This window comes from Ostrea edulis, chromosome 6, assembly GCF_947568905.1.
Source record: "Ostrea edulis chromosome 6, xbOstEdul1.1, whole genome shotgun sequence".
NCBI lineage: Eukaryota > Metazoa > Mollusca > Bivalvia > Ostreida > Ostreidae > Ostrea > Ostrea edulis.
Window position 1 is genome coordinate 61,350,761 of NC_079169.1, and position 12,097 is coordinate 61,362,857.

General features: G+C 36.3%; 1 non-coding gene and 1 pseudogene across 1 annotated transcript; both read left to right on the forward strand.

Moving 5' to 3' along the window:
- Nucleotides 1-6,832: 6,832 nt before the first annotated feature.
- Nucleotides 6,833-6,914, forward strand: Trnas-cga (transfer RNA serine (anticodon CGA)). The gene has a single exon. It is a non-coding gene; the product is annotated as a tRNA-Ser (tRNA).
- Nucleotides 6,915-9,563: 2,649 nt separating this feature from the next.
- On the forward strand, nucleotides 9,564-11,314 carry LOC125648213 (uncharacterized; annotated as a pseudogene).
- The last annotated feature ends 783 nt before the right edge of the window (nucleotides 11,315-12,097 follow it).

The window sequence follows — 12,097 nt, forward strand, 5'->3', positions numbered from 1 at the left end:
AATCCGGTTCGATATTTAATGAATAACCATTGTTACTAACAAGTCTCAAAAACTGTGTCCAAACACGAATTGATCCATATGGAAGGAAATGGGCTTGTATTAACTACTGTTAATTTCAGATATAATTTTAAAGATCAATTTTGATCGGTCAATTATACAGAAATCGGCGCGGTAAATATTCTCTTGATTGACACTTTCCTTTGGTGCAAGTGCTTGAAATAATGCCATTAAGAGGTCAATTTTGCTGTTGAAAAATTATTCGAAAACAGAAAACAGTACTCCGCTGAAACATCACACAGGTTTCTTCAGAGTCAGTCCAAATCCATTAATTGTGACATGAATTATGTTCTACCTGAAACAGTTAATATCCTTCTGTTATAACTACATGTAGTTGGAAATAATTTGCGATATCCTGTTGGGCGACATCGAACGACTCGGAATTTTTTCCCTTATTTTGTCTTGCTTCAAGATTTTCATCACTTACATAAAGAATATCCTAAATAAAAAAACAACCCAACTTCAATGCAAAGCGATCCATCAGTTTTAGAATAGTATTAAAGGGGTTTGTATTTCGTTCAGAGGGATGATAATATGTTTTGTTATATTCATCAATGGATATTCTTTCAATATACTGTAATACAATGCAACTAACACGAACACACTGATTCTCCTTTCTAATCCAATGGACCATAGCCAAGATGTTCTGAATTTCCTGCGACAAAAAATCCGTAGAAACTTGGTTTTGTGACGAAGTAGTTGTAACAAATGACATGCCGATTTCACATGAATGAGGAAAATATATTTTACATTAATTTTGACAAACTAGGTTTACCTATTGTAAACTACAGTTCACAAATCATAAACTCCAGTTAGCTCTGTTGATTATCTTCGACGTCTTCCACTCATAGTTAACGCCTTCATCTATATTTAAACTACATGTATATCTACCGAATAAAACTTTTATTTACAGATGTTAAATATGGTTTATCTGATAAAAGGAATATATTTTTTAAGTTTTCCTTTTAGCCCTTACAAGTTTATTGTTATTTCGAAATTCTAAAATTTTGGCTTGAGCATCACTGAAGCGACATTATTTGTCGAAATGCGCATCTGGTGCATCAAAATTGGTACCGTATAAGTTTTACATTGATCTCATAATACAAATAAAACTTTTTTACGGATTTTAAATATGGATTATCTGATACATATACATTTGTAGTTTCATGAATAACTTTAAACTATAACTGTAAACTATAGCTATTAAATGTTAACTGTAGATTATGACTCTAAACTACAGTTGATTCCGTGCGGATTGAGATGCTCAATAACGATAAGTTAGCAGATGACAAACATAGATTGTCTAATAATCAGTTTTGCAATTCTAAATCAATAGTTTCCTTCCTTAATCAAAGGCACGGTGAACCCTTGTCACAATTTGATTATCTAAAGCTGATTTTGCAATATTTTCATAGGTTAAGTGAAATATACATATATCTAAAATATAATCAATTTGCCATTACTGCAAACCTGTTCGTAAAAATAAGGTTTAGAATATATAGATAATTTTGAAATACAATGAACATTTTAAAACAAGAGTACCGCCAACGGTACATAATACGCCCGCGTGAAAAGCTAATAAGGGCATTTTTCTTACACCATGATTTGAAGAACTTGGTTTCAAGTAGTATCAGCAATCATCAGGGTGTGGAATTTCGGTTGAGCACCACTGAAGAGACATTATTTGTCGAAATGCGCATCTGGTGCATCAAAATTGGTACCGTATAAGTTTTACATTATGACCCCTGGGTCGAGGCCTCTGCTGGTGGACTGTTAGTCCCCGAGGGTATCTACAGCCAAGTAGCTAAGTACTTTGTTACTAGCTTGAAAATACGGATGTATATTTAATTGCTGGGATAAAATTTAGAAATTCATTTCAAAATTAAGGATTATCTCCATCATGCATAGCTCCTATCCTTAGACGAATTTGACTCCACTTTTTGGCACTCTGTTTCCCCCTAAAACAATCTGATTAAAACCAGATCTTCAATCCGCTCCTCTATTGGCCATACGCGACATGGCCAATAGAGGAGCGGATTGAAGATCTGGTTTTAATCAGATTGCCCCTAAAATAGCTCTAGCAAGTTTATTGTTATTTCGGATTTCAAACATTTCTGTTGAGCATCACTGAAGAGACATTATTTGTCGAAATGCGCATCTGGTGCATCAAAATTGGTACCGTATAAGTTTTACATACTTTCTTTGCATAGAAAAAACAAGACTCTATGTAATATTTTCCCTTGGCAGAAGATGTACGTGTACCAAGTTTAATGGTCCTTGCCAAAACGAATCGGTCTGCATTCTGCTACTACCACCTTGATCTTAAGAAACAATAAGCATCCTCCACTTGTGTACTAAGTTTGACGGTCCTAGCCCCAGCAGTTCGGTTTGTATACTAACTACAAGGTTTTCCTACTAAGTGACCTCCAACTTTAATCTTGAAAAATAATAGGCATCTTCCTCTCATAATGGTGATCAAATGTACCAAGTTTCAATATCCTGGAGCTGACGGTTCGGTTTGTATACTGCCTACAAGGTTTGTCTACTAAGTAATACTACGACCTTGACTTCTGACCATGAAAAACATTAGGCATCTTCCTCTCATCATGATGATCAAATGTGCCAAATTGCAATATTTTGGAGCTTACGGTTCGGTTTGTATCCTACCTACAAGGTTTTCGTACTAAGTAATACTATGACCTTGGCCTTTGACTTCTGACCTTGAAAAACAATAGGCATCTTCATCTCCTCATGGTGATCAAGTATATCAATTTGTAGTATCCTGGAGCTTACGGTTCGGTTTGTATCCTCCCCGCAAGGGTTTCATATTAAGTGATACTACGACCTTGACATTTGACCTTGAAAAACAATAGGCATCTTCCTCTCATCACGGTGATCAAATGGACCATGTTGTAAAATCCTAGAGCTTACAGTTCGGTCTGTATCCTGTCCACAAGGTCCGGACAGACAAACGGACGACGCCATACCATAACACGTCCCCCGTATTCGACGGATGTATGAAGAGTAATAATTCTGTGGCATAGTAATGAACTTTTGCGAGAAAGGCCGACTTTTACTAGTGTAGTCAAAGGCTGACTTGCACATTTAAACCTTCGTATTCGTATGGAAGGGCAATATCCTTAGATATTGGTAAGGTGTGTTATTAATCCTACAGTAGACCCATTACGTTTTAAGTTACATGTAATTTATCTGAAAATTATTAAAATAATGTAGGTGTAAAATTGTGATTTGCACATATACCTTGATGTATTCTCATGGTAATTTTACCGCGAATGAGTCTCCAAAAGTCATTGCATCGTGATAAATCAAATATAAGTTTATTATGCAGGAGCTCTGAGTTTTCTTTTATCATAAAAATGTATAAAGTTGTTATACAGCTTTATTAAATCTAGGACACACAGTTAAAATACAAAACATACTTACAATATTATATATACATCTCTGGGGAAATATCGGGACAGATCAGAGAGCTACAGATTCATCACTTATGAAAAAACATCTTTGACTTATAGCGAAGAAAAATCTGTTTATGTCCTTCCTCCATTTATCTTTTGATTTCCCAAGATTGCATATAACTCCAAAACTTATTATTTCCAGTTCCATCTTAGACCTGTAGCTTTGTTAATTTTTACCTTTAAAAACAACTACATCAGTTTGGATGAAAAAATGTCATTTATTAATGACGAACTTAATAAACTACTACAAATCAACTACATTACTAATAGGGAGATCCCCGACAAACATAATCCGACTTATTGAGAAAATGCTATGACAGACAGTGGGATCTCCCTAGAACTTAAGAGAAACAATATTACATAAGAATGTATAAGTTTAAAATCATGTTCAATCACATATAAAACATTCGGGGATCACCGGGTAACATATTTACACACAATAGAAAAAAAAAACAATGGCAGGATGATCTCCCCTTGATGTAAAAACCAATAACATGTAAAAAGTAAGGTGGCATCTACAAAGTTCCGCCATAAATTCAATGAAAAAATATGTGCATGATTGAGGTCTTATGCCACTGTAGTTTCAAAATATATATTTAAAAAATCACTAACAAATTTCCCCACTAGTGTCCAAACATTCATTAAAGTTCCCAGTGAACACAGCTTCAAATGATTTCGTTTGTAGACGTAATCATGTTAGGTAATCCCGTGGGGATCCGGGTTAGAATAGGTCCTCAGTACCCTTTGTCGTAAGAGGCGACTAAATGGGGTGGTCGTTCGGATGAGACCGCATAAACCGAGGTCTCGTGTCACAGCAGGTGTGGCACGATAAAGATCCCTCCCTGTTGAAAGGCCATAAGCGCCGAGCATAGGCATACATTTTGCAGCCCTTCACCGGCAGTGGTAACGTCTCCATATGAGTGAATTATTCTCTAGAGGGACGTTAAACAATATTCAATCAATCAATCAACTTCGAACTCCGTTGATTTTTATATTTAACAAATTGTATGAAAGGTGAAGATAACGAACAGTGATCAATCTCATAACTCCTATAAAGGTGAAGATAACGAACAGTGATCAATCTCATAACTCCTAAACAGAAATACAAAATACACGGACCCCTGCACATACCAGAGGTGGGATATGGTAACTAGGAGTAAGCATCCCCTGCATATCGACCGGTCACACCCGCCACGAGCCCTATATCTTGATCGCGTAAACGGAGTAATCCATTGTAAAAATCACTGTGCCATGAACGGCCTAACAATCGGTATGAAACACGCCAGAATTGGCATATATTTAATAAATCAGATTTTTGTCCATGACAAATTGATGGTGATATAGGCCTAATTTCAATCAATCCAAAGTTGTGTATAATGCCTTTCAACTAAATAAATTTTTATGCCCCCGATATCGAAGATCGGGGGGCATATTGTTTTTGTCCTGTTCGTCATTCTGTAATTCTGTCTGAAACTTTAACCTTGTTAATAACTTTTGAACAGTAAGTGATAGAGCTTTGATATTTCACATGATATTCCTTGTGACAAGACCTTTCCGTGGGTACCAACATTTTTGACACAATGACCTTGAAGTTTGATCTACTTTTTGAAAATTTTAACCTTGGTTATAACTTTTGAACAGCAAGTGGTAGAGTTTTGATATTTCACATGAGTATTCCTTGTGACAAGACCTTTCCATTGGTATTAAACCTTTTGACCTTGAAATTTGACCTACTTTTAAATTTTTTTTTTACATTGGTCATAACTTCTAAATGGTAAATATTAGAGCTTTCATATTGTACATGAGCATTTCTTGTGACAAGATCTTTCTACTGGTACCAAGATATTTGTCCTTGTGACCATGGGCATCTTCGGAATTGGCCATTATCGGGGGCATTTGTGTTTCACAAACACATCTTGTTCTGCCTGTCGTTGAGGCTCCTCTCGTGACCAACTCTTGTTTTAACTTGCTTACTGACCACGATATATATCGATAATTCTCTTCAGCGTCCATAGCGATTACTGATGCTAAACGTCTCGTAGATCAAGCGTCTTGCGTGTACCCCATAACGTATATTTTGAACCGGAAACACGGCTGGCGTAATCCATTCTTTTTAGCCTGGTCTCCTTCCCCGCCAAGTTCTGTTATTGAAAACGGATTAACAGCGGGCGGGGGCTAGACTAGGCTGTCATAGCATACCAGGATTACTTTTCAGTAGTTATACCAATGAGCATATTTTACGTTCAGTAATCGTGTTTATTATAAATGAAAAACGAATGCATACAATGTTCTTCATTCGATACGCAAGAGCTTGTTCTGCGTATAATCAGTTTTTAAATGGAGGCAGACAAGTTGATGGTGGAGGGGCGTCAATAGTATCGTTTAAAGTCAGCATTTTGCAAATTCTTTGGTCGATATAACGATCTTGTTTGCTAAGACAGCCTATCATTGAGTAAAATGCTGTCTGACGTGTTTCATACCGATTGTTAGGCTGTTCTTGGCACACTGATTTTGCCTACGGTGGGTGTGACCGGTTGACAGAGGATGCTTACTCCTCCTACGCACCTGATAACAGTCGTTATCTTCACCTTTCATCACGCTCGTGTCAAAGTCAGTCCTTGACTGTAAAAAATCAGTTCTCCTCGCAAAAACCCAATAACAGCATGACGCTTTGCTTGATCGAGCGTGCAAACGATTGGGTGAGGCTTCTCAGAGATTTCAATGAAACAGGTTTTACAATCACATTGACAGAATGGCATAGTGTGGTCATCTAAACTCACTTTCATTGAAATCACATGGCCCATCAGTGAGTGAAATTTGAATGTTCGATTAAGCCCAGTGGAATGTTATAGGAATGATATTATCTCAAAGGTCAAGATGAAATGAAGGCAATTTGGTGAAAAAAAGACAGTGTAAAAACTATGCCTTATTGGTGTAACTTTTCATTCATGTTTACAACTAAGACATAATTTTGAAGAATTTCGTCTTTGGAAACGGGACTTGGTGTTAGATTGGATTAGTATGGGAATTAAAGCAAAGTTCGTTTAAAATACAGTTTTAACAATGAGCCGTGCTAAGACAATGTTGTCACAAGATTTGTCAGCTGGAACCAATAATCCCTCGTGTATACTATCTAAATCTTTCATCACTTCTAGTGTACTAAACAGAGGAGGAGAGATGATGCGTACTTCTGTTTTAATGTGTCTAATAGGAGATATTGAGATTTCTCTTATACTTTTTATCTATTCTGGCAACTAACAGGCAAGACGTCAAGTGCCATAAAATAAATTGTTAAATCAGTTGTCGTGGCCGAGTGGTTAAGGCGATGGATTCGAAATCCATTGGAATCTCTCCGCGTAGGTTCGAATCCTACCGACAACGTTTTTTTTTTTTTTTAAAATTCAGGTGATACTATTACGTGGCGCCAGTTGGGACTTGACCTTTGGAAATCAAATTCTATTTTGTGTACTCAAAATTGCATTCTGTCACAACAAAATTGAATTCTGTCACATCAATTTTTTTTATTTTACTCAAATACATTATATTTACTCATTTTATGATTACTTCATTTTTGTAATAACATAGAACAAATCTTATACAAAATTATCTTTCAGTGACAAAAGTCATTTTTATCTTGACGAAATTCATTTTTGTTGACAAATTTTATGTTTTGACAAAATTCATTTTTGCCATGAAAGGTGAAGATAACAAACATTGATCAATCTCATAACTCCTAAAAGCTAAAAGCAATAAGAAATAGAGAGTTGGGCAAACACGGACCCCTGGATACCAGAGGTGGGATCATATGCCTAAGAGGAATAAACATCCCGTCGACCAGTCACACCCGCTGCGATCCCTATTTCATCAGGTAAACGTAGTCATCCGTAGTCAAAATCAGTGTGCCAAGAACGGCCTAACAATCGGTATGAAAGAAGTCAGACACCATTTGACCCAATGATAGGTTGTATCCTAGAATTTGCGAAATGCTGACTTTAAACGAGACTGTTGAAACCCCTGCACCATCAACTTGTTTGTCAGTAACCTGCCTCGATTTAAAAACTGATTCTATGCAGAATAAGCTCTTGCGTAGAGTCGCCGTCATTTCTGTCTGTCCGTCCGATCCCACATCTCCTATACCTTTAATAAAAAAAATGACCACAAATGTTACTTGAAACAAGGACTTTTGGACCAAGGTCTTTCATGGTCATTTTGGAAAGGTCAAGCTCGCTCAGAACATTTGAAAGGTGAAGGTAACGAAGAGTAGTGCTCAATCCAAAATTCCTTATTTCAACCGTTTTTGATATAAAAGTTCTCATCTCCTATACCTTTCATCAGAATTTGATTATAATTGATCACAAATATTCGTTGAAACAGGAACTTTTGGACCAAGATCATTTTGGAAAGGTCAAGGTCACTCATAACATACCTTATATACGAGTTGCTTCAAGCGAAGAGACCTTCGTGACGTTCTTGAAAAAACGTCAAAATCGATCGAAAAAGTAACGTTGTTGTACAGCCGATAATTGCCGGGGGAAAACCACAAGACTGCTAAAAAGAGTTTTCAGAAGGGATAATATCGCAATCACTGGCATGCCATGGATCTACAGGTAACGCATTAATTTTTTAATGACATTTAGTTTAAGATTTAAATTGTGTTTTACATTCGTCCCCGCAAAAACACAGTGTCTATGCCTATATATTCTTGTACATAACCACAATAAGTATTAAATAACTTAAAAGTAACTCTGCATTTATACAGAGCTTACTACATCTTCACAAGTCGAGGGTTATTGATTCTTTACCTCATACTAACCCTTGACATCAGTCGCTATATAAAAATTGGGCTCATAAGACCATTACGCAATCCACTATGAATAAGACATCCAAGGAAATCACTGCATCTTGCTATGGTGAACATGGATCTCATACTGCTGTATTGATAAACACGCGCAACTGCAATATAATTTGTTATAAATAGATCTGCATTCTCATTGGTTCCCACTCTTTTGTGGAAACAATCAGAACGAGCCCAACTTTTTGATAGTCACTGATGTAAAGGGTTAGTGCGAGGTAACGAATCAGTAACCCTTGACTTGTGAAGATGAGTTTATGGTAATGTTGTGATGATGTAAACAGACGACAACACCAACAAACGATGTCGGCACCTTTATTTAATGATAAGAATCGTAGAATAAGTATAATAATGGGTAAACGCGCTCATGATAAACGGATATATTTACATAACTATTGATTATGAACTTAGTAGAGGCACTTGGCAACAGTAAACAAATTGTTTATCTAAAGATTCTTTTTTTCCTGACAATACTGTATTAATTTTACTACCAAATTACGCAACGTCGAAATGGTGGAGTGGGAACATTCTCGATTTCTGATGAGGATATCCCGGTTCAATTCATCTCAGCGGCAGTTTTTTTTTTCTCTTCAAAATTGCGGTTTTTCTTTTCTCGATAAAAGATAAATATATATTCCAAATTGATTAAAAAAGTCAATATACTTTAAAGTATATTGGTTAATTAACGTCTACAAACATAAATTTTGTATTTACACCCACCCATTAAATAAAGAATATTAACCTATTGCTGTCTTTTAACAACAATATTAATTTGATATCCATACTTCTCACTTCATTGGATTTAGAACACTTAGACGATGAGTATTTTCTCCATAGGCCCACAAGATTATCGAAATACAATCATGGGTTAGATGTCTTCGACGGTGATGTAAGCGATGATGGCAGTGATGATGAAATCAACAAAGGCTGTGATCGACAAGAAACTATCAGAAATAAAATCGATATGTTTGGAAGAAACTGTTTCACCGACAACAACGAAGAAAGTCAAAGTGAAGGTGAGGAGGACACCACTTGTAATGGATACAACGATCTTCAAAGTTTAAAGCAGAACATTACGACAGCCTGTTCTTGTGGTAAAAACTGTTTGAAAAATATCTGTAGAGGAGAAACATAACTCAATATTGACCACAAAGGAACTCATTAGGGATGAAAAGGACATGTTTATAATGGGAAGACTGATGTGTACTGGATTTGGTAGTAATACCCAACGTGGGAAAGAGAGGAAAAGGAAGAAATACGCATACTATTTCCAAAATCAAGAAATTTATAAAGGTTCTTTTCTTTTCGTCTACGGAGTTGGATCACAGTATGTGAAAAATCTAATCTCCCACATGAATGAAAATGGATATGTTCCCCGAGCACACAAAAACAAGAACAGACGCCCATCAAATGCTTTCAATTTCGATGATCTTAAGAACGCAATCGACTACATCCAGAATTACGCTGAAGAATTTGGACTTCCACAGCCAACGGTGAAAAACAAAACATCACATATTTACCTTCATCGGACAACAAACCTTCACTCCATTCTTTGTATTCTACATCATGTGACGAGTTGGGTAAAAGAAAAGTGGGTCTCACAACATTCAAACTTCTGTGGAAAGACTGTTGTCCTCATATTAAATACATGTATATGACACCCCGATCTGACACATGCCCTATATGTGAGGAGTGCAGAGCAAGAATTTCAACGGCGGTTGGGTTAGCTGAGAAGCAAGAAGACCTGCACATTTTTACAGAACACTTGTCAAAGGTTGAGATGGTCAACAAATCTTCAACATGTCCACTACATCTTCGACTTTTCTTAAGCGCTTTCCATTCCACATCATGCCAGACAGGGGGGACCACTTTATTTTTTTTGACACCAAGAAATGTGCATCTTTTAGGAGTTGCCTTAAAGGGATGTTACCAGCAGGTGAATTATATAATTGATGACGACAAGGGAATGGGAGAAAACGGGGCTGGTGTGAAGGGTTCAAACGGTTTGATTTCTATGGTGCAGCACTACCTTACAACATTTGGATCTGGAGAAAAAGAATGCATTTTCCGTTGTGACAATTCTGCAGGTACGTTAACATTTGAATAGTTGTGGTGTATGTATTTTTCTCACCCTCAACTATGCATCACGATTTTGTGTATGTTATCTACAAAATTACTCGTACCTGTATTTATAGAGGTATCTATTCTTCTAGGTGAGAATAAAAACAGATACATACTGGGGTATCTGTCGTGGCGGGCACTGTTAGGTCTACACCAGGATATTACCCTTTCAACGCAGGTGCCCTATCACGGACGTTGTCTGGTGGATGCTGGATTTGCCAACATCAAGTGTTTGTACCACAGGACTGATGTTGATAGTTTATCCGGTCTAGTGGATGTGATAAACAGAAGTGCCAAGTCGAACAGATCGGTGACATATATAAACGATGCGGGGGAACACAACTGGGAATGGTTTGATTGGAAGACATTTATATCCCAGTACTTTGGCCCAGTAAGAGGCATACGGAAAATGCACCATTTTAAATTTTCTTCATCATTTTCGTGTAAGTTTAGAAATAAAATCTCTAGTCATTTTGCAAACTAATTGTATATCAGCGCTTGAGATAATGATTCAGGTCGGAATTTCTTATCAATGGCTGCAAGAATATATTTTACAAATGTCTAAAAATATTTGTTTCTTTTTACAGGAAAGATGTACCTCAGAGAAAGGGCTGATCAGGTAGAGACTGAAATTGAATTATTGAAGTCTGCTGTTACACCTGAGGACCTGACAGCTAATACCGTGATGCCGGATATTGTACCACCAGGAGGGATTTCTCCAGAGAGACAGACATACCTCTATCGTATGGTCAGACCTTTTGTCAGAGATCCTTATAAAGAACTGACTTGTCCGAATCACGAGGAATAATCACACCATAATTTGGCCTATTATTGAAACTTTATGTCATTATTGGAATGAAGTATAGATGCTCTAACATCATAAAAGAGCTTACATGTACATGCTTCTTTGTTGTTGCTTCTACGCACACTTTGACCCTTGGTTGCATCAATAGCTTTTATAATAAGGCATCATCAGAATTATACGTCATATATTCTAAACTGAAACCACGTAACGTTATTTTGACGCTACGCTAATGACGTCAAAACGCAGAACATTTCAAGTTTTTATGCAATTGTTGTTTTTTTTTTAGAAAACAATTGAAAATTGATAGAGACTTGCTCTTTAAGAAAATCCTAAAAAATAAATAAATAAATAAATGCGAATTTCCAAAATTTTGTTCCGAAGGTCCCTTTTCGCAACTCATATTTAAAAAGTTCTTTATTTTAACAGTTTTTGAAGAGTTATTGGTTATATATCACATAAATAAGCAATAGGGAAATGGCTTTCAAACAGAGGTCACTCAATGTCATTTTGCAAAGGTCAAGGTCACTCAGAACACATACCTCGCATGAGAAAAATACTTCATTTCAACAATATTTCAGCAATTATTGATCTTTTGGAAAGGTCAATGTCATTCAAGACATGTACCTTAAATAAAGTTAAAGTGCCTTATTACAACAGTTTTTGAACAGGTATTGATTATATATCACTCAAATAAGTAATAGGGAAATAATAACTTTCAGATAAAGGTCATATTGTAAACATACCTTACATAGGAAACAACACCTTCATTTTTAACAATATTTCAAC